Here is a 23,375-nt window from a genome sequence, read left to right on the forward strand (position 1 = left end):
TCCTAAAGAAAGGGCACAGAGAGCTCGTGGAGAACTGTGGTTCACCATGCAGCCACAGAGACTTTCCTGGGGATAACCAAGAAAAAGTGAGTTGTTGTTAAATACTTCAAATCGTTGGATAGAGAGTGATTGAAGTGCCTGTTTAATTGTACAGATAAAGACAAGGCTGTCTTTGCACTGCAAGAATGGAGGCTCCACTCGACAGCCAAAGGAGACCATAGTTATGATTGAGTTAATGATGCCTCAGCAAATTGCTCACTAAATCTAAACACCATTGTCTGTCTTCTCTATCTTAAACCCTCCGACCTGGCCACCATCACCCTACATTGATTTTGTCTGGATTCTCTGGCTTACTTATGTTTGTATCTTCAGGAATTAACATCGTGTCTGGCACATGGTAAGGTGTAATACCTGATCATTCATTTAGGATTTCTTACGTTATACATGTGGACATATGGTCAAAGTAGAAACTCAGAAGGTGACACTACTTTTGGAAACTTAGGAACAAAATGAACCGCATATGAAAAGATAGTGCCTTTGCTTATTAATCCAAACATGAGAATAAGTATTAGATGATAGCAAAAGATATAAACAGACAGTGTTTGGATGAAAGCATCAAAGCTATATGTAACTATGGGAAAAAATGCTCACGATCATTAGAGTATATAGAGAACTGCAAATCAAAACAACTCTGAGATATCATCTCATATCTATCAGATTAGCTAAAATGATAACAGGGCAAAATGACAAGTTAGAGGGAACACTCATATACTGTTGGTGGAATTGTGAACTGATGCAACCATTTTAGGGAGCAATCTGGAATTATGTCCCCAAAGTTATAAAACTGTATACTTTTTGACTCAACAGTACCACCATTAGGTTTATTTCCTAAATGATCAGGGAAAAAAGGGGAAAAATTAGGGAAAAAATCAATAATATAGTATAATAGTAACTCTCTTTATGGTAGCAAATAATTGGAAATTGAGAGGAGGCCCATCAATTGATGCATGCCTGAGCAAGTGATGGCATATGATTGTGATGGAAGACTACTGCCATAAGAAACAACAAGCAGGTTAATTTATTAAAAGAATTCAACCGACAAAACAACTATGGAAAGACCTATATTAAAGTGAAATGAACAGATCCAAGAGAACATTATATACAACAACAGAAATGTTGTTTGAAGAATGACTTACTTGTCTGTCCTTCTCCAGAGGAAGAACTGATAAATTAGAAATAAGCAAAATATAGTTTTATATATACATGTATTTTTTTTCGGTTAATCTTGCTTTCTCCAATATGGGGAAGGTGGGAGACACCTAGGAATTTTAATGTAACAAACAAATTAATTTTAAAATATCTTATTTGTTTATTGAATAATATTTAATATTTATTTAAAATTTCTAATTATATTAATAATTAAATTAATTAGTTTTAGTTTAATCAATTAATATTACATATAAATCTAAGTAATTAATTTAACCAGTATTTAATTAATTAATAAAACTAATTAATAATTAAATTAATAAAGCATATTAATTATATTAATAATTAAATGAACTATAAAATTAAATCATAAATTATTTTAAAATAACTAAATAATTGTTTTATATTTGTTCAATATATTTAATATGTATTTAAAAACATTTAAATAGAAACCCTTGTGGTTACATATTACTTTAAAATTTATTATTTCATTTGATCCTTTTAGCAACTTTGTGAGAGAAAGGGCACATAGATAAAGGTGCTTTGGGGTCAGAGCTGTTTTCATTAATGAAAGGTACTCCCAGTATGGACATTCTCTCCACCAACAATGAAGAACTGTAATTCCTTTGGAATTTTATGGTCTTAAAGGATACCCTATAGCACTGAAAAATTAAGTGACTTTCTCCCAGTCACAAAGCTAATATATGGCTATGGCAGAGGCAAGTTTTGAACATTTCTTTCTGACTGCAAAGCCAGTCTTCTGTCTATTATACCAAGGTGTCATGTAAGGCAAATAGTATTAACTCCATTTTATAGGAGAGAAACTTGAGATTCAAAGATAAGTCACATCAATAAGCATTTATTAAGTGTTTCTTTGTTCCAGACACAGTGATAATCTAGAGAGAGAAATATAAGGAAAAAGAAAGTCCCTGACTTCAAGAAGTTTATCTTAGAATGGAAGTAGGTAGAGGAATTGGAGAAAATTATACATTCAATCTGTTGTAATATATTGTTTTGGTTGGAGTACAGAGAGAAAATCCAACCTTACACACTTATGTAGTTGAAAAAGAGAGTGGTATAGTAGGCAAATAATGTCTTAGTGCCTTTATGTAAATAGTGTTGGCTTTGTCATGGTTTCAGGGATCCCCAGGGGTCGGCGGACCATATTTTGGGAACCCCTGGCTTATACTACTTTTAAATCTACGATTAGAGATAAAGTGAAGAGACAAAGCAAAGGGTACCCAAAGTTGTCACCAAGAATTTATTAAGTGCCTACCATGTGTTAGGCATTATGTTAAGTTCTGGTGATACAAATGAAGGGGAAAGACCGTTTTTTCTCTCAATGAGCTCATAGTCTAATGTAGGATATAAAATGTAAACAACTATGTAAAAAAAGGACAGATTGTAGATAATATCAGAAGGAAGTTGCTCAGAATATGGAGGACTGGGAAAGTTTTCTTGCAGAAGACAGAATTTTAGCTGAGACTTGAAGGAAGCCAAGGGAGGTCAGGAGGCAGATAAAAGCCAGGGGAATATTCTAGGCATGGAGCCAACCAGTGAAAATGCCCAGAGTTAGGAGATAGAATGTCTTGTGGGAAGAATCACAAGAAAGTCAGGGTCTCTGGATCAGAGGGGGGTGGGGGTTAATGTTTGAAGGTATGATCCATGAGGAAAATCTTAAGAAACAAAGAGCTTCCCCAAAGGTAATGATGATAACGATGATGATGATGATGATAATAATGAAAAACAATAGCTATAGAACAATTTGGAAAGTGCTTGCATATCTATAACATAAACATTATAGAATTTCAGAGTTGGAGAGGACCTAAAAGGCAGTTTAGCTAGTAAGTGGTAGAGTTATGACTAGTATTGTATTGAGTACAGGTGTCACATGAACAAGGAATGCCTCTACAACATCCAGCCCTGAATTGAAGACTTTTAGAGAGGAGATACTCCTGAGGTAGTCCATCCTTCTTCTAGAAACATCTGATTTTTAGGAATTTTCTTTAAAATAGCCTCATTGAAATTCTTGTCTTTTTTTCAGTTCTTCCTCCTGGGTCACAGTAGAATTTGTTTCCTATCTGACTACCCCAGTTAAATGACTTACCCAAAGCCACTTGTAAACAGTTAGAAAGGAGAACTTGAATTCAAACCCAGATTTGTTCATCCTAAGTCTTATGGTCTTTCTGTTACATTATACAGATTAACTAACTGTGTGCTCAAGTCACCTTACCACTATCAACCTCAGTTTCACTATCTGTCCCATAAGAGGAGGAGAACTTTGTCAAATGCTTTTATGAAATGCTTATATGCCCTACTTATAACATTATTGCTCTGGACTACTTAAAATTGACTACATGACTTTTCATTCTCCTTTGGGACATCTATACTTTTAATTAAACAATGTAATATACTTTAATTCAGAGTAATATTCCATTCCTAAGATATCAGTGTGAATAAAGGCTGTGTTAAGATAAAAAAGAACTGAAAAAGGACTTGTAATAAATCAAGTGCATATTGGGTGGCTTTTATGTCCAGCATTTTTAAAGGTACAAGAGAAGATGAAGGCTTGAGGTAGTTTCTGCTGATGGGGAGTTTATAATCTCAGAATACTCAAGAATTCAATTACTTAGATTAATTTGATTTCCATTTTTCTTTTTAATATGTTGAGAAAAGTTAATAAGGTCTGAGAATTTGTGGAAACTACACTAGTGGCCGGGGTCACTTTAATGACCCAGAGAAAAATTGTTCATTTCCCAGGTGGCCTGTGTAATAACTTGCATTTAAAAAATTATTTCTTCATTTGTTTGTTACATTAAAACACCCAGTTAACTCCCTCGCTCCCTCCCTTCCCTCCATTTGAGAAAGCATCATTTGACAAAAAGATATATGTATACTAAAACTATGTCCTATTTGTCATTCTTCAAACAGTATTTCTGTTGCTCTATGTAATATTTTCTTTATTTTGCTTGTTTCATTCTTCATAATTTGATGTATTACCTATAATTTTTACATAGGCTGTCTTCCATATTTGGAATGGATTCCCTCGCTAGGTGTGTCTTATAGAATCCCTAGCTTTCTTTAAAGCTTTCAAATATCTTCTATACAAGGCCTTTTTACAATCTTCCACCTGCTAGTGCCTCTCTGGTTAAAAAAAAACAAACCTTCAATTACCTTATTTATTCTTTCTATATTGTTCATCTGCTTATATGGATATGTCATTTCCCTCATATAATTTAAGCTTTTGGATTGCAGGAAATGTCATATTTTTGACTTTCTGTCTCTGGCACCAAGTACATAATAGAACATTCATGCTGATTATCAATAATTGTTTGATTAATTTTGTCTTTATCTTATAAAGTGAAGGATGAAGGGATGGCTACTCAGTCTTGGATATGATGTCCAGAAAAATGGAATCTTGGGAATTTGATAGAGAGAGGCCAAGCCTCTTGCTTTCAAGAATTTTTGGTTTAAATGGCATTTCAGCCTGATAAGGGACTGAGTAGATTTTATTTTCCTGGAAAACTGAACTGAAGAAATTTGTTTGATCACAATTTCTTCTAGTTATAAGCTCCATTTTACATACAATTTGTTGGTGATGGGATATCCATTATGAATATAATACTGTGTGAAATGTTCAAGATCACAGAGGGAAAGCTCTGAAGGTTTTTACATTCTTTTTTATGGAAACAGCCAAATTGAAAACAGAAAACAAAGTCAGTATTTTTGGTGCTCTGGAGCAGGCATGCACATTGTTATTAGAATAGGAAGAAAGTTGTGTTTTGTAATGAAGCTGAGTTATGTGAGTTACCATTGTGGGAATAAAGATCAGCAACTAAATGTTTCTTTTACTAATTTTTGTAATTATTTATCAATCATTTTGTTATGGCATGTTAGCCTCAAATGAAAATCAGCATTAGATTTTTTTAGTTGGAAAGGACCTCAGATATCATTTCACCTGATTTATTTCTAAGGTAGCTAGGAATAAAATCCTGGACTTAGAGCCATGAAGACCTGGGTTTAAATTCTACCTCAAACACTCAAACATTTCTCTGTGACTCTGGTTTAGGTGATACTGTTGAGGAAGGATGTGATATAATACCAGCATACTGAAAAAGTGAAACATTCAAACAAACAAAAAGAGTTTGCTCAGTTAATTGCATCCACCCAGCAAATCCTATGTTGCCAACTGCTAATCCTCAGAAAAACCAAAAACTTTTCTCTGCAGTCCTGGGTTGATTTGGCCAAGGACTGCCATTGTGAGTTGAATACATTCCATTGAATTCTGGAATTACAGACTCCCTAGAGAGCTAAACAATCCTCAGAGGGCTGCCTCATTTCTGACACAGCTCTAGGGCCATGATTTAGACTGGAGCAGGCTGTTTTTCTCCATCTTCAATGACTTTTTCCACTAATTCCTTCTGTATTGTCTACCAGGATGACCAGATCTTCCCCATCCTTAAAAAACAAAAACAATAAAACCTCTTTTGTTTGATTCAGTGTTGTTGATTTCAATCATTTCCATTTGTATCTGGCTCTTTGTGGCCCTATTTGGGTTTTTCTTGGCAAAGATACTGGAGTGATTTGTCATTGCTTCTCCAGTTCATTTTAACAGATGAAGAAATTGAAGCAAACTGAAGTGGCTTGGCTGGAGTCACAAAGCACTGTCTGAGACTTGATTAGAACTCAGGATGATGTTGTCCTATCTTCAGGCAATCTATCCATTATGCTATCCAGCTGTCTCTGCTTGACCCTACTTTCTCCTCAATCTATCGTTTTAATACCTGCTTCCATCTAGTTCTTGGTGTTGTCTTGGTTTGAAAGAACCTATAATCTCTGGGAGGCAAGAATAGTTTTACAACTTCCTGTCCTCTTAGACTTTCCTTGTTGAAATCTGTTGAGTTAGGCCCAGAGTGGACCTGAATTTTGCCCTAAAGGCAGTGGGTTGCCATTAAAGCTTCTTGGTCAACAAATAACATAGGCAGAAACTTGGATTTCAGAAATATAAAATTGACAGTAATGTGGAGGATGGGTTGGAAAGGAGGAAAATCTGATGACAGAGAGAACCCTTAGTCTGGTATTATAATAATCCAGCTAAGAGAAGAGACTAGGATAATAAATTGAAGGGATGGTAGGGTCAAACAGAAGCTTTTTTAAGCTTGAGGAAGATCTGGTTTTGTTGATAGACAACATGGAAAGAATTAGAGGATGGAGTAAAAGAGAATAAAGAGGCTAAGTTCCCAGAGGATACAAGAAGGAATGGGGTTTTAGGGCACAAGAAAAAAGGTATGCATTGGTAAGAACTATCTTATCCTCTGAAACTGAACAAAAAAGAGATGATGGGAATTCATGCTGAGGTGATATGAAGAATTGGAGAATGGAGGGAGTTCTTTAGGTACAGCCATAATTTTTCAGGGAAGGAGAAAGGTCTTTTACTGAGAAGGATGCAGGGAAGGTTGATTTGGCCTCTTAAAAAGAGATGTTTGAAACTGCAATATTGGAAGTTACTGGAAAGTTGGTAGAGGAGAGTAAAAATATTGCCATGTAATTAGAGTCCAGTATATATAGGATAAAATAAAATGTTCATAAAACTAGTAAGCCTGGTTATATCATTTTTTCCAGTTATCTTCAGCTGTAACAAAGCAGGAATAGAAAAGCCAGATGAAAGAAATAATGCAGAGGTGGAGTCTAGTAGGTAAGTAGAATATGGACAACATTGGGGAGATACTTGAAGAAGGGGTATCAGTCAGAAGGCTGTTCTTGAAATATTCCAGGTGTAAAGTGATGAGGCCAGTACTCGATTCAGAGGAGAGAAGCAGGCATATATAACATGTTATGAAAATAGGAATATCAAGACTTGGCAACTGATTGTATGTGAAGGAGTAAGAGAATAAGAAGTCAAGAATGACATCTAAGTTCCAAGCCTGGGTTATTGAGAGGATGCTGATACCTTCAACAGGAATAAGAAACTTGAGAAGAGGGGAAGGTTGGGGGTAAAGATAAAGAGTTTAATGTTGAACATTGGAGTTGGATACAACGAGTTTAAGATAATTATGAGATATCCAGTTCACAATGACTTATAGGCAATTTGGATGTGAGGCTGTATGTAGGTCAGGAAAGAGATGTTAAAGCTGAACAAACAGATCTGAGAAGCATCTCCATGGAAATGATAAATGAGTCAATGGGAGCTGATGAGATCATCGAGCAGAATAACACAGAAGAAGAGGGTCCAGGATATAAGCTTTGGGAATATCTATAGTTATTGGGAGACACCTGAATTGAGATCCAGCAAAGGAAGTGTAAGTGTGGTGGAAGGAATAAGAATTTCTATAATACCTACTATATGTCAGGCTTTGTGCTAAATGAATTTACAAAGATTGTTTCATTTGAACCTCACAACCTGTGAAATGGATGCTTTTATTAGCTCCATTTTATAGCTGAGGAAACTGAGGCCGAAAGGTTAAGTGATTTGTCTAGGGTCACACAGCTTATAAGTATCTGAGGCTGGTATTGAACTCAGATATTCCTGATTCCAAACCCATTTCTCTCTCCACCAACTGCTCAATTTATCTGCTGTGCCACAAGTTGCTTTTTTTCTAGGAGTTCTAGGGAGGATAAACTAGGATGATGGTTTGAGGGGGTGGTAGGGAAAAATGAAATGTCTTTTTTTCCAAAGGTTTTTCTCTCAGGAGATTGCTTTTCTCTAGAGATCAACAGTGCTAGAGGCTGCAGAGAAATAATGATGAGAATGAGCATTGAGAAAAGGTGAATAGATTTGACAGTTAATGATTACTAGTAACTTTGGAGAGAGCAGTTTCAGTTGAATGGTAAATGGTGGTCAGGAAAGGAAGTTTAGTCTAGGCCAGTGATAGCGAACCTTTTAGAGGCCATGTACTGTGCTGTGTCACCTCCAAGACCACGTGCTATGCCCTCCCCCAAAGATGCTGGGTAGAGGGTTGGGTGAAGAGAAAGATGTATTCAGTGAGTATAGAGACAGGGAGAGGAGTAGCCCAAGTGCTCTCCTCCCCTCCAGCTCTTCTGCCTGTGAGTGACCCACCTTATCCCCTGTGTGCTCCCATTGTGCTGTTGGGCAGAGGGGTAGGTGATGTGAAAAAATGTCACAAGGCACTACTGTGAGAGGGGGAAGAGAGCAGCTTTGCCCTCTGCCTTTCTAGCAATGAATTCTTGGGGGGAGGAAGGGTGGCTGTATACCCATAGAGAATGTTCTGCATGCCATCTTTGGTACCTTTGCCATAGATTCACCACCACTGATCTAGGCCATAGGTAGTCTCTTTGGTGTTATTGATCTGTTTGGCAATCTGGTGAAGCCTATGGACCCCTTCTCAAACTCTTGTTTTTAAATGCATAAAATAAAATACATAGGAGTGCAAAGAAAATGAATTATCACAATAGTTATCAAAATAAAAATAATTAAAAAATTCATGGGTTCTCTCAGGTTAAGAATCCCAGATTAGATAATCTGCTACTCAGAATCATGAGGATCATTAGTAGAACCAAAGGACAATATGCCATGCTGCCCTTTCTAGTAGCAATAATAACATTAATTGATTTGAGCAAGAGATGGAAAGCCAAGGAGGGATGAGGGTATTTGGGAGGACATATATATGATTGGTGGCAGGCAGATGATAAGATGTCTTTCCTAACAAGGCTCTGCTGTCCTCTTGATGGGATTGCTGTATATGATGAAGCTACCACTAGCACCACTATTTTTTCCTTTGGTTCATGTGAACCAGAGTCTGAATCTGAATAAGGATGTAGATTTGGTTATTTGTCCACTAATGGAAGGGACTTATTGTGTGAAACAAAATTTAATATATTAACCTAAAAATAAGTTAAAAAAAACAAAAGAACCCAGGAGAGATGTACCTCATCTTCGAAGCAATCTCAGCAAGGTTATATAACAAATTTAATATTCATCTCTGCTGCATGTTTTATGATGAAAAGTTATTATATTTAAAAAGATGCCAAGGTCATGTTGCAAGTTTTGCATAATAAAACCTCCAATAATCTGTTGTGTGTTCATAAAATAGGAAAGAGGCTTTTGGGCTAGAAACAACAGACAACCTCAGCAAGCTGCAATGTCTCTAGAGGATGCATTTTCTTTCTTTCTTTCTTTCTTTCTTTCTTTCTTTCTTTCTTTCTTTCTTTCTTTCTTTCTTTCTTTCTTTCTTTCTTTCTTTCTTTCTTTCTTTCTTTCTTTCTTTCTTTCTTTCTTTCTTTCTTTCTTTCTTTCTTTCTTTCTTTCTCTCTCTCTCTCTCTTCTTTCTTTCTTTCTTTCTTTCTTTCTTTCTTTCTTTCTTTCTTTCTTTCTTTCTTTCTTTCTTTCTTTCTTTCTTTCTTTCTTTCTTTCTTTCTTTCTTTCTTTCTTTCTTTCTTTCTTTCTTTCTTTCTTTCTTTCTTTCTTTCTTTCCTCCATTTCTCTTTCCCAGTCTTCCTTTTTTCTCTTAAAACCAATACTAAGTATTTGTTCCAAGGCAGAAGAGTTGTAAGGTCTAGGCAATTGATAAGTGACTTGCCCAGGGTTACACAGCTAGGAAGCATCCAAGGCCAGACTCCAACCCAGGACCTCCTATCTCCAGGCCTGGCTCTTTATCCATTGAGCCATCCAGTTGCTCCCAATGAGCCTGTTCCTAACCACCAATTCTAATTATGTAGGCATGGTAGGAAATATTTCATTTTCTTTATTTAATTTGAAAAATATATATTGTTCTGGAGTTTCTGGCCATGAAATACAAACCCAACATTTCCTACACCTAACATACTATGCTCTACATTTAACAGGTTAGAAAGTAGACGTTTTAGTGAAGGTTGGATTTCTCGCACTGTTGTGTCTCTTTCTTTTAGAATGCTATTCAATGCTTATTTCCTAAATTAATCATTCATTGACTTACACAGAATTGTAGGTTTAGAACTGGAAGAAACCTCAGAAGCTATTTGCCCCAATGTATTAATTTTCCAGCTGAGTAAACTAAGGCCCAATGAGGTGACATGATTTGCCCAAGATCACACATAGGAAAGTTTGAGAGATGAGATTTGATTCAAGGTCCTCTGATGCCAGAGCTAGTGATTTTTAATTATACCACAATGCCTCTCTTTGAAGCTTCTTTGTTCTAAAACATTTGGTGCATAAGTTAATGTCATTTTTTGAAGAACAAGTGAATTCAGTGAGAAAATCATGGATCCTACTTAATAAGGTGTAATTTGTCTATATCATGACACATAAGAAAGCAGCACAATGTAGTAGTACATGGAGAGCTAGCTTTGAATCCAGGACAACCTTAGAAAACTCAAGATCTGTCTTTGAAACATACTGTCTATGTGACCCAGAGTAAATAATTTAACTTCTCTGTGAATCAGGCAATTGTCTATGACTCTACATCGCAAGTTAGGCAGCTAAGTGATAGAGAGTTGTGTGACCCTGAGCAAGTCACTGAACTCTGTTGCCTCAGTTTCCTCATCTGTAAAATGAACTTGAGAAGGAAATGGCAAACTACTCCAGTATCTTTATCAAGAAAAACATGGGCAGAATCGGCACGATATGATCTATGAAGTCATGAATATATGGACACAGCTGAATGACTTGATAACAATAGTGACAATAATACACATTGCAAAGAAAAAGCTAACCTATGTTAGAAAAGAAGTTTCTACATCTGAGTCCTTTATACAAGTGAAATAAGTCTCTACTCTTAAGAGAGATGAAAGTCATGCACTAATCCTTTTAAATCATGTTTATGAATAGTCTTAGTAACATGAAGATACGTTGGTAACTGTATAGCCATGATCTGAAAATCTCATGATACTTAAAGGCTAAGCTATGAAAAAATCTTGAGAGCATAGAATATCTTTGCTAAGAAAACCCTAAAAAGGGTACAAGAATCAGACATGACTGAAAAATGACTTGAACAACAACATGTCTGGAAAAGGCAGTGCTGGGTCAGTCACGAAGTGAGAAAGAAAAATAACAGAAGAACAGCTTGAATGGTATATTGGGACCCTGGAAAAATGGAAAGTGAGAGGAAGGAGGCTAGCACATTACTTGGAAAATTTATGGAAGGACATGGGCATGAAACACCCAGGTTAAGGAGGCATAGAGGGGTTACAATTCGTACTGGTGTAGAGATTGTCCATATGAATGAAATAATAACTCAATCATAATATTAAAGTAGAAGAGTTTGTGATTTTTTTGTATTTTCTAAACAAAAAAGATACTTCTTACAAAACAACTTCCACAAGGTTCCAGTTTATTGTGAAAATTAAGTTCCATTTTGATGACATGTTCCCACAAAATAGAGACTAAATATCATAAAATAAATAACTAGTCCAGTTCTGATTTGGAAGCTGCCTAAAAAGAAGAGGTCTTGAATAACATATGATGAGTTAAATATGTTTCTACCACTTTTGTTTTGAAGAACTTTATGTATACATTCTTCAAAATAGGGATAAATAGGAGGCAGCTGGGTAACTCAGTGCATTGAGAGCCAGGCCCAAAGATGGGAGGTCCTGGGTTCAAAATTGGCATCAGACACTTCCCAGCTGTGTGAGCCTGGACAAGTCACTTAACCCCCATTGCTTAGTCCTTACCACTCTTCTGCCTTAGAACCAATACCCAGTATTGCTTCTAAGATAGAAGGTAAGGGTTTTCTAAACAGAGTTGGGATGAATAGCTCTCAGGTATTAGAGCTTGGTTCAGAATCTCATGGGTGAATTTACTTCCAGGAGTTTTTATTTTTCTCTTATAGTTACAGAACATCTTAAACTAGAGTTTTGTAGAATGTTGGAATTCTATTGTACGTTCTCATTACAATTAGAGATAATCACAATCTCTTCTCAGACACGAATGCTCTCATGGATCTGTGATCTCATCAATATGGGTATCCCTTTCAATATACACTTAACTAGCTGTGTGAGCCTGGACAAGTCACTTAATCCTGTTTGCCTTAGTTTCCTGATCTGCAAAATGAGTTGGAGAAGAAAATGGCAAACCACTCTAGTATCTCTGCCAAGAAAACCCCAAAGGGGTCACAGAGTTGGACAAGACTGAAATGACTGAGTGTATCTTTTCTATATGTAGCTACTTTGCATACTATTTCACTATTAAAATGTGAGCACCTTGAGAGAACAGACAGTGTTTCACCTTCCCTTGTATCTCTAGTACTTATCTCAGTGCCTGGCACATAGTATGCATTTAAATAAATATTTATTAAATGCCTGCCTGCCTGCCTGGGGAACCAGACCATGACTGAGTGCAATTTTGAGGAGTAGTCCAGAGGGATGTTATATATAAATAACATGCTTAGTTTTTTTCTTCTCATATTGTCAACCCTTACCTTCTGCCTTTGAATCAATGCTAAGTATTGGTTCCAAGGCAGAAAAGCAGTAAGGGTTAGGCAATGGGGGTTAAGTGACTTGCCCAGGGTCACATAGCTAGGAAGTGTATGAGGCAAGAGTTGAATCCATGTCCTCCCCTCTCCAGGCCTGGCTTTCTCACTGAGTCACCTAACCACCCCAAATATAGGGACAATCTTTAAAAATTTTCTTTCATACAATGCATCCTTAAATTATTATTACAAGGATTGAAGCAGGAACAGCCTCAAAGCAGGGAGATCTTTAGGAAGCTAATTTATTAGTGAAGGCAAGAGGTGATAAGGGTCAGGACTGGCTTTGTGAATAAAGAGAAGGAAACTGACTGATTCAAGAGTATGAGGGTAGAAGTGACAAGATTTAGCTACTGCATGCATATGGAATATGGGGGTGTAAGTAAAGGGCACAATGCTGTAGTAAATATGGCGCTGGAATTGAAGGCAGGAATCCTAACTCTGGTACTTAATAACTGTAGGCATAGTGACTTTACCTCCCTGAGTCTCAGCCAGCTTTCTGTCTTACCTAAGTAATAAACTGATGCTTAGTAGAGGAGAGAGAGTTCCTTGATCTTATTTTACAAAGATTTATCTGAGAGAATTGTGTTAGAGGGATAGGAACATCGATTTCAGTTAAAGAGGAGAGAAGAAGAGGCAGGAGTGGGTTCCCTGACCTATTTTAAAATGAAATATATGAGAGAATTGAGTTAGAGGGACAGAAACAGATAGATTTGTGTTAAAGGGGAGAGGAAGGAAGAAGAAAAAGAACTAAGTTAACTTATTTAAAATGATACATGTGAGGAAATTAAGTTAGAGGGACAAGAGCAGATAGATTTAAGATTTAAGGGGAGAAGAAGGGAAAAAGGCATAGTATCTGGCAAGGGGGGGTCATATATAAGAAGCCAATAATCTCAGTTATGCTCTTTGGAACTCAGCAACTCTCAAGCTATAGGCCTGCAGTTACTGGAGCAAAGAAATATTCCTGTCTCTTCTGGCCCCTACTCCTTTCCCCCCACAATTAATGCATTTTTTACCTCAGTATCAGCGTAATGAACAGTATGATTTTTAGGGTCTAGAAAAAGGACCCCTACCCCAAGGAATATCTTTCCCACCTGCCTTCATTCCACAACTGGAGATAACAGGATCATAGGATTTTGATGGACAGTCAGCCTTACAGATCATTTATTCTAGTCCAAATCTCATATTGTCTAGATGTAGAAACTGAAGTTCAGAAACCTGGGGTGATTTGCTTAAGGCCACATAGGTAAGATAAATCCATTTCTACTATACCAAGATAAAACATTAACAAACTAAAACATTTCACAAATAGACAATGGAGGAGGTTGGACCAGTTTCAAATTCTATGATTCTTTGATTTCCAATTCAGCTCTAATCTATGAATCTATAAATCTATGCAAGATTAGGAAACTTTAATGTGAGTGCAAATTAATTTCAGAGTATGAAAGTTAGCAGATCCTGTCCTGTTTTATTAGAGAAAGGGGATGCTATTAAGGGAAGAGGGGAGAACAAAAGAGAATGCTGATGACACTAGAGAGACACTTTTTGTCTATTTTAAACATTTTTTGTCCATGCATCTATGCTTGTGTTTATTTATGCACAAACATAAGCTCTTTGCAAAAATATTTCATATTCTCCCTGGCCTGAAATCCTTGTGCTTTAGTGAAAACTATGATAATCAGCTTTCATTTTGGTAATACTGATCTGAAGTCACTTGCAGAATTATATTGTTTAGCTTAGTTTTTGTGATTTTTTGGAAGGAGCCTTTACCACCACTCTCAGTACCACTCTCAGTAGCACTCTCTTAATGTCAAATCCAGTTTGTCACTTGGCTGGATTAGTCTAATGATGAAATTGTTTTACTACAATCAAATCAGGGAAACATGGAGACAAAACTCAACTTACATATACCTCTGAAGACATATTAGATTTATCATTTGATACCATGTAGTAGACCAATATAAAATCTATTTCCATGACTTCATAACAAGGATGCTGATACAAAAACAGTAATTATTTTCTTTACAGCATTTTGGGCCCCAAGGACTACTGCTGCATCCTATTTAAAGAGTCTAGAGGTTTTCCTTTCCTTGTTCAATCTCTATTTGATAATATACCATATTGATATTTTCAGTGTCTGGTGGCATGTGCAAAGAAGAAACTGTGAGCTCTAGCACAGAAAAAAAAGCTTTTCTTTTGAATGTAAATACCTCAAATCACAGTAAAACTGTTTTAACTTTGTGTGAAATTATATTGAATGCAATTACACTGTTATAATTTAAACTTTTAAAATGAAAGCACAACATAATCTGCAAATGGCCAATTCAATCGACATGAAATAGATGTCACATTCAAAATAGAAAAAAAATCATAGGCATGCAAGTCAATTCATAGCAAGCCAGTCTCCCTCTAAGCTATATTGCCCATTTTGAAATATGTGTGTGTATAAGTGTGGATGCATACATATATCCCCAAAGAACATCCATGAACTTATGTATATAGGAGTATGTTGGGGGGCAGGGAGAGAGAGACAGACACAGACACAGAAACACACACACACACACACACACACACACACACACACAGAATGGAATATAAAAGAATCTAGTCAGAAAACATTCACTCATAAGAGTCCATAAAAAGGAAGTCTACTGATCTTGGTTAAATACAAAAGAATTTCAGGGTTTCCCTCCAAACTAAGTAATCTCACATGCAGCAACAGTACTGGAATAATTTAAATCTGCTCCTGGAAGTATTGGATTTTAAATTCTAGTTCCTATTAGAGAAATGTGATTTAAAAAACCCCTTTTCTCTCCCTGTTTTGGAAAAACCAGATCAGTTCCTAGGAGCACTCATTTGATGCTCCCTCCCATTCACTCAAGCATGGGCTTCTGTGCAAAACTCCATATCCTTCATTTCACAGCAAACTGTTACATGTAATATGTCAGATGGAAATCTCTTTAACATCTGACATTAACCTGGCTAACCCTCAGGTTCTCCTCCCAAGGTAATCTTCTTTCCCTTCCCCCTTTCTCCCACCAGGTGCAACAATTTCTAAGCTAACCCAAGTGAGGGGAAGACTACACAGAAAGTGCCCCAGTAGATGAATGTTTACACATCGGAAATCAAAACTTCAGGTAAGGGACGCTAACTTCTGGCATATGAATCCTCTTACTTCAAAGTCCTGCGGTTTGCATAGAAGAGTCTGCATTCGTCTTTTCTGCTCTCAGAGCATCCTGAACTCAGTCTGCTTAGGAAAGCGAAAACCCAAGACTAATGCTTCTCCCTTCTGTCTCCCTGCCTTATTTTCTATCAAAACTGTATACTCTCGCCAAGTCAGAAACTCCTGGGTATAAAATATGGCCCAATATTGCAAAGCTCTGGGAAGCTAAAAGGAGTTTAAGGCCCTATGCTGTCTCCTGAAAGTCACTTTACCTTTCAACCCCTGTGTCTATCTTTCAATGCTCTTCTCTGCGCTTTCGTTTTCCCTCTCAATACCCCTCTGCCTTTTAAGGTTTGGAAATAGCCTTGGGTTATTTTAATTTTTAAAAATGATAATTATGCCTTTTGCTTTTATACGACTATCACTTCTCGATATAATTCCCAACCACATCAGCCCAGGGTCATCCCTTGTAACAAAGAAGTACAGTTAAGTAAAATCAAACAAAGCACTGATTCTGCCGATGTATGCATGATTCTGCACCCATAATCACCCGCCTCTCCAAAGAAAGGAGAAAGGTGCATTCCCTCCTTTCCTCGGTTTGCTCTAGCAAGCGTCCCCTCCCAGCCCCTTGCAGCTGGTTACTTCCCAGAACTCAACTTTGTTGCCCATTCTTCTCACGGGAAGGTTCCGAGCTGGCAGAAGGCACGCCTGGTACCCAGAGCAGCTGAAAGGAGCCCCTTTTGCGGCGGAAAAGGGAAGCTGGCAGACTTAGCGGCAGCGGCTCTGCCCAGGGGAGTGAAGGAACTCCTATGGAAGAACAGCTGGAGGAACTATGCCTGCTCCAGCTGTAGCCCGAGAGCGAGGATCTCCGTCCACCGCTCTGCCAACCCTGTCACCCAGACAGGAGCCTTTTTTTTTTTTTTCTGTGACCTGGCACGTCCTGAAAATTGACCCGCCCGCCTGAAGCATCATCACCTTTGATGGGAAGTGCAGCTGCCCTTCTGCGGACCCGAGCCGAGTCGAACGCCCCCTTGCCTCCCTCCTCCTCCTCCTCCTCCTCTTCCTCACTGATCTGGTGACCGAGCTTCCAGACGCCCTGCATACACCCGTACCCAACGTGCTCCAGCTGCGGGAAGGTGGTGCTGGGGTTGGGAAGGGGGGGGAATGCTAGTGAAGGGGGAGGGTCTCTAAGCAAGAAATGAAGCCAAGGCATGGCTGTTGCAACCCACAGCTCCCTTTCTCCATGGGAACTTTCCTAAGACAAAGGGAACCCTTCTATCCATCACAAAACCTCCCAGACACAGATCTCTGTGCTGCTAAAAAACATAATTTTATTTATACAGAAACACAGGTTCCTTCATGATACCTTCAGGTCCTGCGTCTATTTTTAAGCAGCTTTGGAAACCTCCCTGGAGGATTTCTCTCTCACTTTTCTAATAGCGCCTGAGGAATCAGGAAGGAGGAACGCTCAAGCCAACAGAAGAGGCTCAATCTTTGATGTAATGGGGAGAAAACGTTAAATCAGTTGGTATGACTCTGCCAACAGCTAGCTAGGTGAGCCTCATCTTCAATATGAGGAAATGGGAGTTGAACTAGACAGGGGGTTCCTGGGGAAACAAATTCTGGAGGTCCACGAACTTGAATGAGACCAAAAAAAAAAATTAACTCTTTATGTCAATATACATGATTTCCTTTGTAATCTTACCTAATTTATTTTCTACATTTAAAAACATCATTCTGAAGAGAGATCCACAGGTTTTACCAGACTGCCCAAACACTTCAAATGAATCTTTAAACCACAGGAATCCTGGAATTCTAAAGAGGTAGCTAACTGGCCTTGGAACCAAATAACCTGGCTTCAAATTCAGTCTCTGTCACCTGTAACCTGTATGACCTTGAGCAAAAAAGGTAGATGACCTCTGATGTTCCTTCTGGATCTAAATCTGGGATTGCTGGTCTCTGAGATTCTATTATCTGACCTCTAATTGTGTCTCTACTCACTCCTTCTGTGACCTTGACCAATTCATATTGGGGATGTACTAGGGGATGTCTGGGCCAAGTGTTTTGTCTTCCAACTTTAAATCTATGAATCAATCCTTGTCCAGAGCTTTTGATTTGGAATCATATGAACCTGAGTTTGAATCTTCCTCAGACACTAGCTGTGTGACCCTGAGCAAATAAAGTTTTTCCTTTCGAATCTCTCCACAAGTAAAATGGGAATCATAATAGCACCTCTCCCAGAGGATTGTTGTAAGGACATCAGTAGAAAGAATGTTGAAGTTGGTGGATAGGTGTGGAGTTCACAGAGGTGCCACTGTCTGTGTGACTTTGGGAAGGTCACAACTCCTTTGGGCTTCAAATTTTCTCTTATGAAAATAAGGAGGTTGGACTAGATGACCGCTAAAATCCCTTCCAACTCTATGTTTATAATCCTATGAAATGAGATCAAGTATGTAAGAGCCTTTGCAACCCTTAAAGTAACATATCCATGTGAGCTGCAACTTATTATGCAAAGCTTCCTGGAATTTGAATTTTAGCAAACCTGCTAGCCTAGTGGTCTCAATATCCTCTACACAAATATAGTGTCATTTTCTGAGCAGTTTCACAAGATAGTTATTAGGAAAGCACCTTGTAAACTCCAAATGGTGTGTTTGTAAAATGCAAGTTGTACTATGTATAAATTAGTGAATGATGTCTAAGAAGATACCAAAATCAAATATGGCCTTATGGTGATTTGGATCCTATCATGGGCTTTTAACTTTTTTTGTATAATGGAACATTTTAACAATCTGGCAAAGCTTAGCAACTTTTCAGTTTGTATATATACATATATTTAATGTGAAAATAGAATTACAAGGGAAGCCAAGTATACTGAATAATTGAGTATTGTTCATAGATCCCAGCTGTCTTAAAATGACTCTTGGTCATCTCTTGGTTTAATTTCTATGTTGGGATGAAATGAAAGAAGTAGTTAAAAGCTTTACTTTGCCCTAGCGCAGCAAGTATATGTAACAAGGATACAATGGCACTTAGGTTCTCTGAGTTTGCCCAGTCTTCTCTGTATAGAAATGAGTGATCATCAGGGCAAGATACTATGAAAGACATGGTGAATCACATGGTTTTCAGAAATTCAGCAAGCTCAGGGGGCCTAGACTCCATGTAGTTGGAAATTTTCATAACTTTATATGTGTAGGAAGCAAGGGCCAATCAGGTTCCAAGGGATAGATTTGTCTTCTTTTAGAGAAAACCAATCCCTAAGGATTGGGAAGGAGCATTGGAGTTTGGGGTTCTAGATTGGGAAGGAAACTGCTTCAGAAAAGTAAAGTACAATCAGGTCTCAGGGTCAGCTTTGCTTCTTTTGGATAAAGCCTTCCTATTTGTGGGTGGAAGGAAAGAAGCTATATCAGGAAAAGGCTGGTTCCTATCAATCACACCAACTTGGGATGAGATTCTATAGCTGCAGTCCTATGGTCTTTCAGGTATGATTCAGCTAACTGTATGGAAAATCAGAGAAACTAGGGTTCAGTACTTTCTTCATCTTCAGTTTTGATCAATCACCTTCACAAAAAATGTTTAGTTATAATGCAGTCCCTGGCCATCATCAAAACAGATAATTTCTATACCCCCTTATCCTGTCTGCTCTCCTTGTTTTAATTAGGCATCAAACTAAAACTAAAGTTAATTGCTCATTTTGAAAATTGTTTTGACAGATTATGAAGCCTTTTTGAAGTGAGGAAGACTAATGATAATAATAGCTAGCATTTAACTAGTGTTTTACATGGCATTTATATAGCATGTGATGGAGAATAAATAACCATAAATACTGGTTAGTTAATCCCTATTTCTCTTAGGTTTAAAAATAAAGATGGAGGAGATTCAGTTGAATTCTTTATAAACACAGCAAGATAGCACAATGCTAAACCTTGTGACTACATCAACACCAAAGCAAAATGTGAATATCTTGAGAATGTGTCTGGAAACACTTTACTCTCATTCAATTTATGTACACCTAGGTTTGTGAAAAGAGACTGATACATCACCTATATTTTTCTCAGGGCAATTGAATTGAACTATCACTTATCAAAATGTTGCCTTCTTAAATGTTACCAGTGTACCACTATCAGTCAGATGTGCTTGAATATGCAGCCATTCATTCAATTATTGCTAACTTTTAGAATTCCTGCTGGGCTTGGTGGTACAAGCTTACTGCTGTGGAGGCTGAGGGTGGTGGGTCACTTGAGCTTGGGTCTTTTGTAGCAGGGCTAAAGCAGATCATGTGTCCACAATAAATGAGACACCAAGATGGTGACTGTTGGAAAGGAGATGTGGGAAGGGGATGTCAGGCTGTCTAATGAGGGCAAACCAGCTCATATCAGAAATGAAGCACATCAGAAAAGATTCTGGGACCCTAAGTAGTGTTTTTTCCTTTCTTTGAATTCCCAGTGCATTGTGCCTGATACATAATAAATGCTTAATAAAAGTTTGTTGACGGACCTTCTGACTTGAAGTAAGAACTGTATTTGAATCCTGTCTTTAGTCTTCATATCTATGTGGTCATGGACATCTAGGTGGCACAATAGATAAGAGTATTGGACTTGAATGTGGGAAGACCTGATTTCAAATCCTAACTTAGACACTAGTTGTAAGACCTTGTATGAATTACTTAAGCTCCCTGTACTTCAGTTTTCTCAACTGTAAAATGGGGCTAATAAAAATACCAGTCTCACAGGATTAGTATGAAGTTCAGATGAAATAATAAATGTATAGTACTTTACAAACCTTAAAATGCAACGTAAATGCTATTATTATTATTATTATTATTATTAAATGTATCTGACTTTCAGTTTCCTCATCTTTAAAATAGGGACAATAATTCTATCTCATAACATTGTTGTTAAAAAGTATTTTGCAAATATTAACATTACGTGAGTATGAGTTCTACCTCAACTGAAACTTGACCTTTTAGGAAATCTTATACAATATTCTCTTTAAGTGACCGTCAACTACCTTTCACTTGAGTCCTTCAGTGATAATGGAGCTATTGCACTATGTCCCTGATGCATCTTTTTCTACCTTTGGGTAGCTCCAATTATCAGGAAGTCTTACATATATAAAGGGAAAATCCACCATTGATTCTGGTCATATCGTTTATGACCAAGCAAGACAATTCTCTCCCCCTTTCCATATGACAGTCCTTTAAATGCTTACTGAGAGATACTGTGAATCTCCTGAGTCTTCTTTAGGCTAAAAATTTTAGTCCAGTTATATTAACTGATCTCCAAATGATACTATCTTATGTGACCTTACCGTGCCAGTCACTTTCCCCTGGATGTTCACCAGTTTGTCCATATCAACCCAAAAAACATCTCCTGGAGCTGAACACAGTGCTTTTGATTAGTCTGAACTGATCAAAGTTAAGAGGAATTACTAGGACCTCCTTTATTCTGTATATTATCCTTCTATTAAACATTCTAAGGTTGAATTTGAATTTGAATTTGGATGTGTTGTCACATGGTTGACCCAAATGGAGACTGAATTTATAATTCTCCTAGCCTTTTTTTTCCCCTCAGGAATTGTTTTCTAATCATCTCTCCCCTAATCTGTTTCTATTTTCAAGATTAAGTTGAGGATTTGACTAAAATCCTATAATGTGATTTCATCATTATGACATTTCTTCCAGTGCTGCAAGTTGCAAACCATCTCTGCCTTCCCATCTTGTGAGGGTCTTGCCCATTTTTCCTATAAATTAGCCAGAATAGCTACCCAATTTTCTGGGGACCTTCTTTGCTTTTTTTCACATTGCAAAGATACCAATAGATGACATGGCAATCCATTGGTTGTCCTTCACTTCTGTCACACCAGCCCATTTCCTTTTTTCACTTATTGTTTGATAACATCCTTCACTCTGCTTCTCCTTATAACTCCCAATTTATAATGTGTCAAGACTGCTTCACACCTATCATTAGACTTTTCCATTGACCTCTTTTACTTTGAGCAAGTCACTTCTCTGGGCTTTAATTGCTTCATCTCTAAAATGAGGGTTTTCCAAGATCCCTTACCAATCTACAACTAGGGTTGGCTTGTACTACTCAATCTGCTTTCCTCACCTTCATTTTCTCCTGTGACATTTCTACCTCCTTTATTTTATAAAAAGATCTTGGATTGTGATGGTAAGGTACAAATATGATGGCAACACAGTACCTGATGAAGAAAATTGTTTTAAAAAGAACTCCTTCATCTCTATTAAATTTTATCTTTTTAAATCGTATTTGCTCTTGCCTAACATAATCTTTTTGAATCCTGATTATTAGCCAAAATATTTGCTCTCACTCAGTTCCATGCCACCTGAAAATTTGATAAGGATATCATAAATGGCCTCATAGAAGTCATTGACAAAAATCTGGACCAGAAAAGGGTTAAAGGGTTAAAGACTGATTCTAGGGGGTATTCCAATAATGACTCTACTCCAGGCTGACATTAATCTATTGATCAGCACTCTTTGGGTGCCATTATTCAGCCAGTTCCTGAATCCAATGGGCAATTCTTTCAAGTAATCCACATTTAGTAGCCATAGAGGACCATGAGACTTTGCCAAATGCCTAGCTGAAATTCACAGATAAAGCACTCCCTTCATATATGCATTTAGTAATTCTTTCAAAAAGGAAATGAAGCTTATTTGACATGGCTATTGTTATTTAACATATACTGACTCTTAATGATCACCATTTCCTTTCCTTTAATCTCAGGAACAAAATCTGGATTGTAGTTCCTTTATACCTAAGGGAAGATTATACTTGTAAGCCATTCTGGGTCACACCAAAATTTATGGGAAATAACCAATTCATTTAAGGGAGGAAGGACACATGAATGAAGAGTGAAATAGAAGTCTAAGGCCAGGAAATTTAGCCCAGAAACAGTAAGAACATAGCATAGAAGAGTAGTGGGAGCCAATGAAACAATTTGTGTTATACTCTTCTCTTATGCAAAATAATACTCCTTTGGGGGCATCTAGGTGGCTCAGTGGATTGAGAGTCAGACCTAGAGATAGGAAGCTCTGAGTTTAAATCTGGCTTCAGATGCTTCCCAACTGTGTGACCCTGGGGAAGAGTATTAGAGGTTTGGTTTGTGTATAATGGAGAAAGAGTTGATGATAAATGCCCAGAAGGTAGAAGGAGGGTGAGATAGATTCCCACTTCAGTCTTCTTCAAATATATCTCCCCACTAACCCTGCCTTTATTCACCTCTAATAATTGATTTAATAGGTGAACCTCTTCTCTTGGAGAAAAAGAGGAATCAGCTCTTTCCCCCTTCAATATGACAAGGAAGCCAATTTAGGATAACTGACAACTTTATTCTAACAATTGTAGTTAGGGGTAAAATAAGAAAGATGTCTGAAGGTTAGGGTCTATAGGAAAGAGGGTAAAGGAAGTCCCTGTCTGTCTAAAATATCTTTTTCCCTCCCTCCAAAGTTGAGAGACTCAGGCTTGCCAGCCTGGACTCTGAGAGGTTCAGGGTTTGTGACCCTGGTCTATCACAGCAGAGCCAATGTCCAGGCTCACAGGAACTATGTGAGATCTTGTTTTGCTGTTCTTATTCTTCTCAGTTTC

General features: G+C 37.5%; 1 protein-coding gene across 1 annotated transcript in view; it reads right to left on the minus strand.

Moving 5' to 3' along the window:
• MCHR2 (melanin concentrating hormone receptor 2) overlaps window positions 1-16,889 on the minus strand; it is a 60,135-nt gene extending 43,246 nt beyond the window's left edge. Inside the window, exon 1 of the mRNA XM_001377724.4 lies at window positions 16,744-16,889. The gene's annotated coding sequence lies outside the window, so the exon portion shown is untranslated. The remainder of the gene's footprint in view (window positions 1-16,743) is intronic.
• Between the last annotated feature and the right edge of the window lie 6,486 nt (window positions 16,890-23,375).

Source organism: Monodelphis domestica, chromosome 2 (genome assembly GCF_027887165.1).
Source record: "Monodelphis domestica isolate mMonDom1 chromosome 2, mMonDom1.pri, whole genome shotgun sequence".
Taxonomy (NCBI): domain Eukaryota; kingdom Metazoa; phylum Chordata; class Mammalia; order Didelphimorphia; family Didelphidae; genus Monodelphis; species Monodelphis domestica.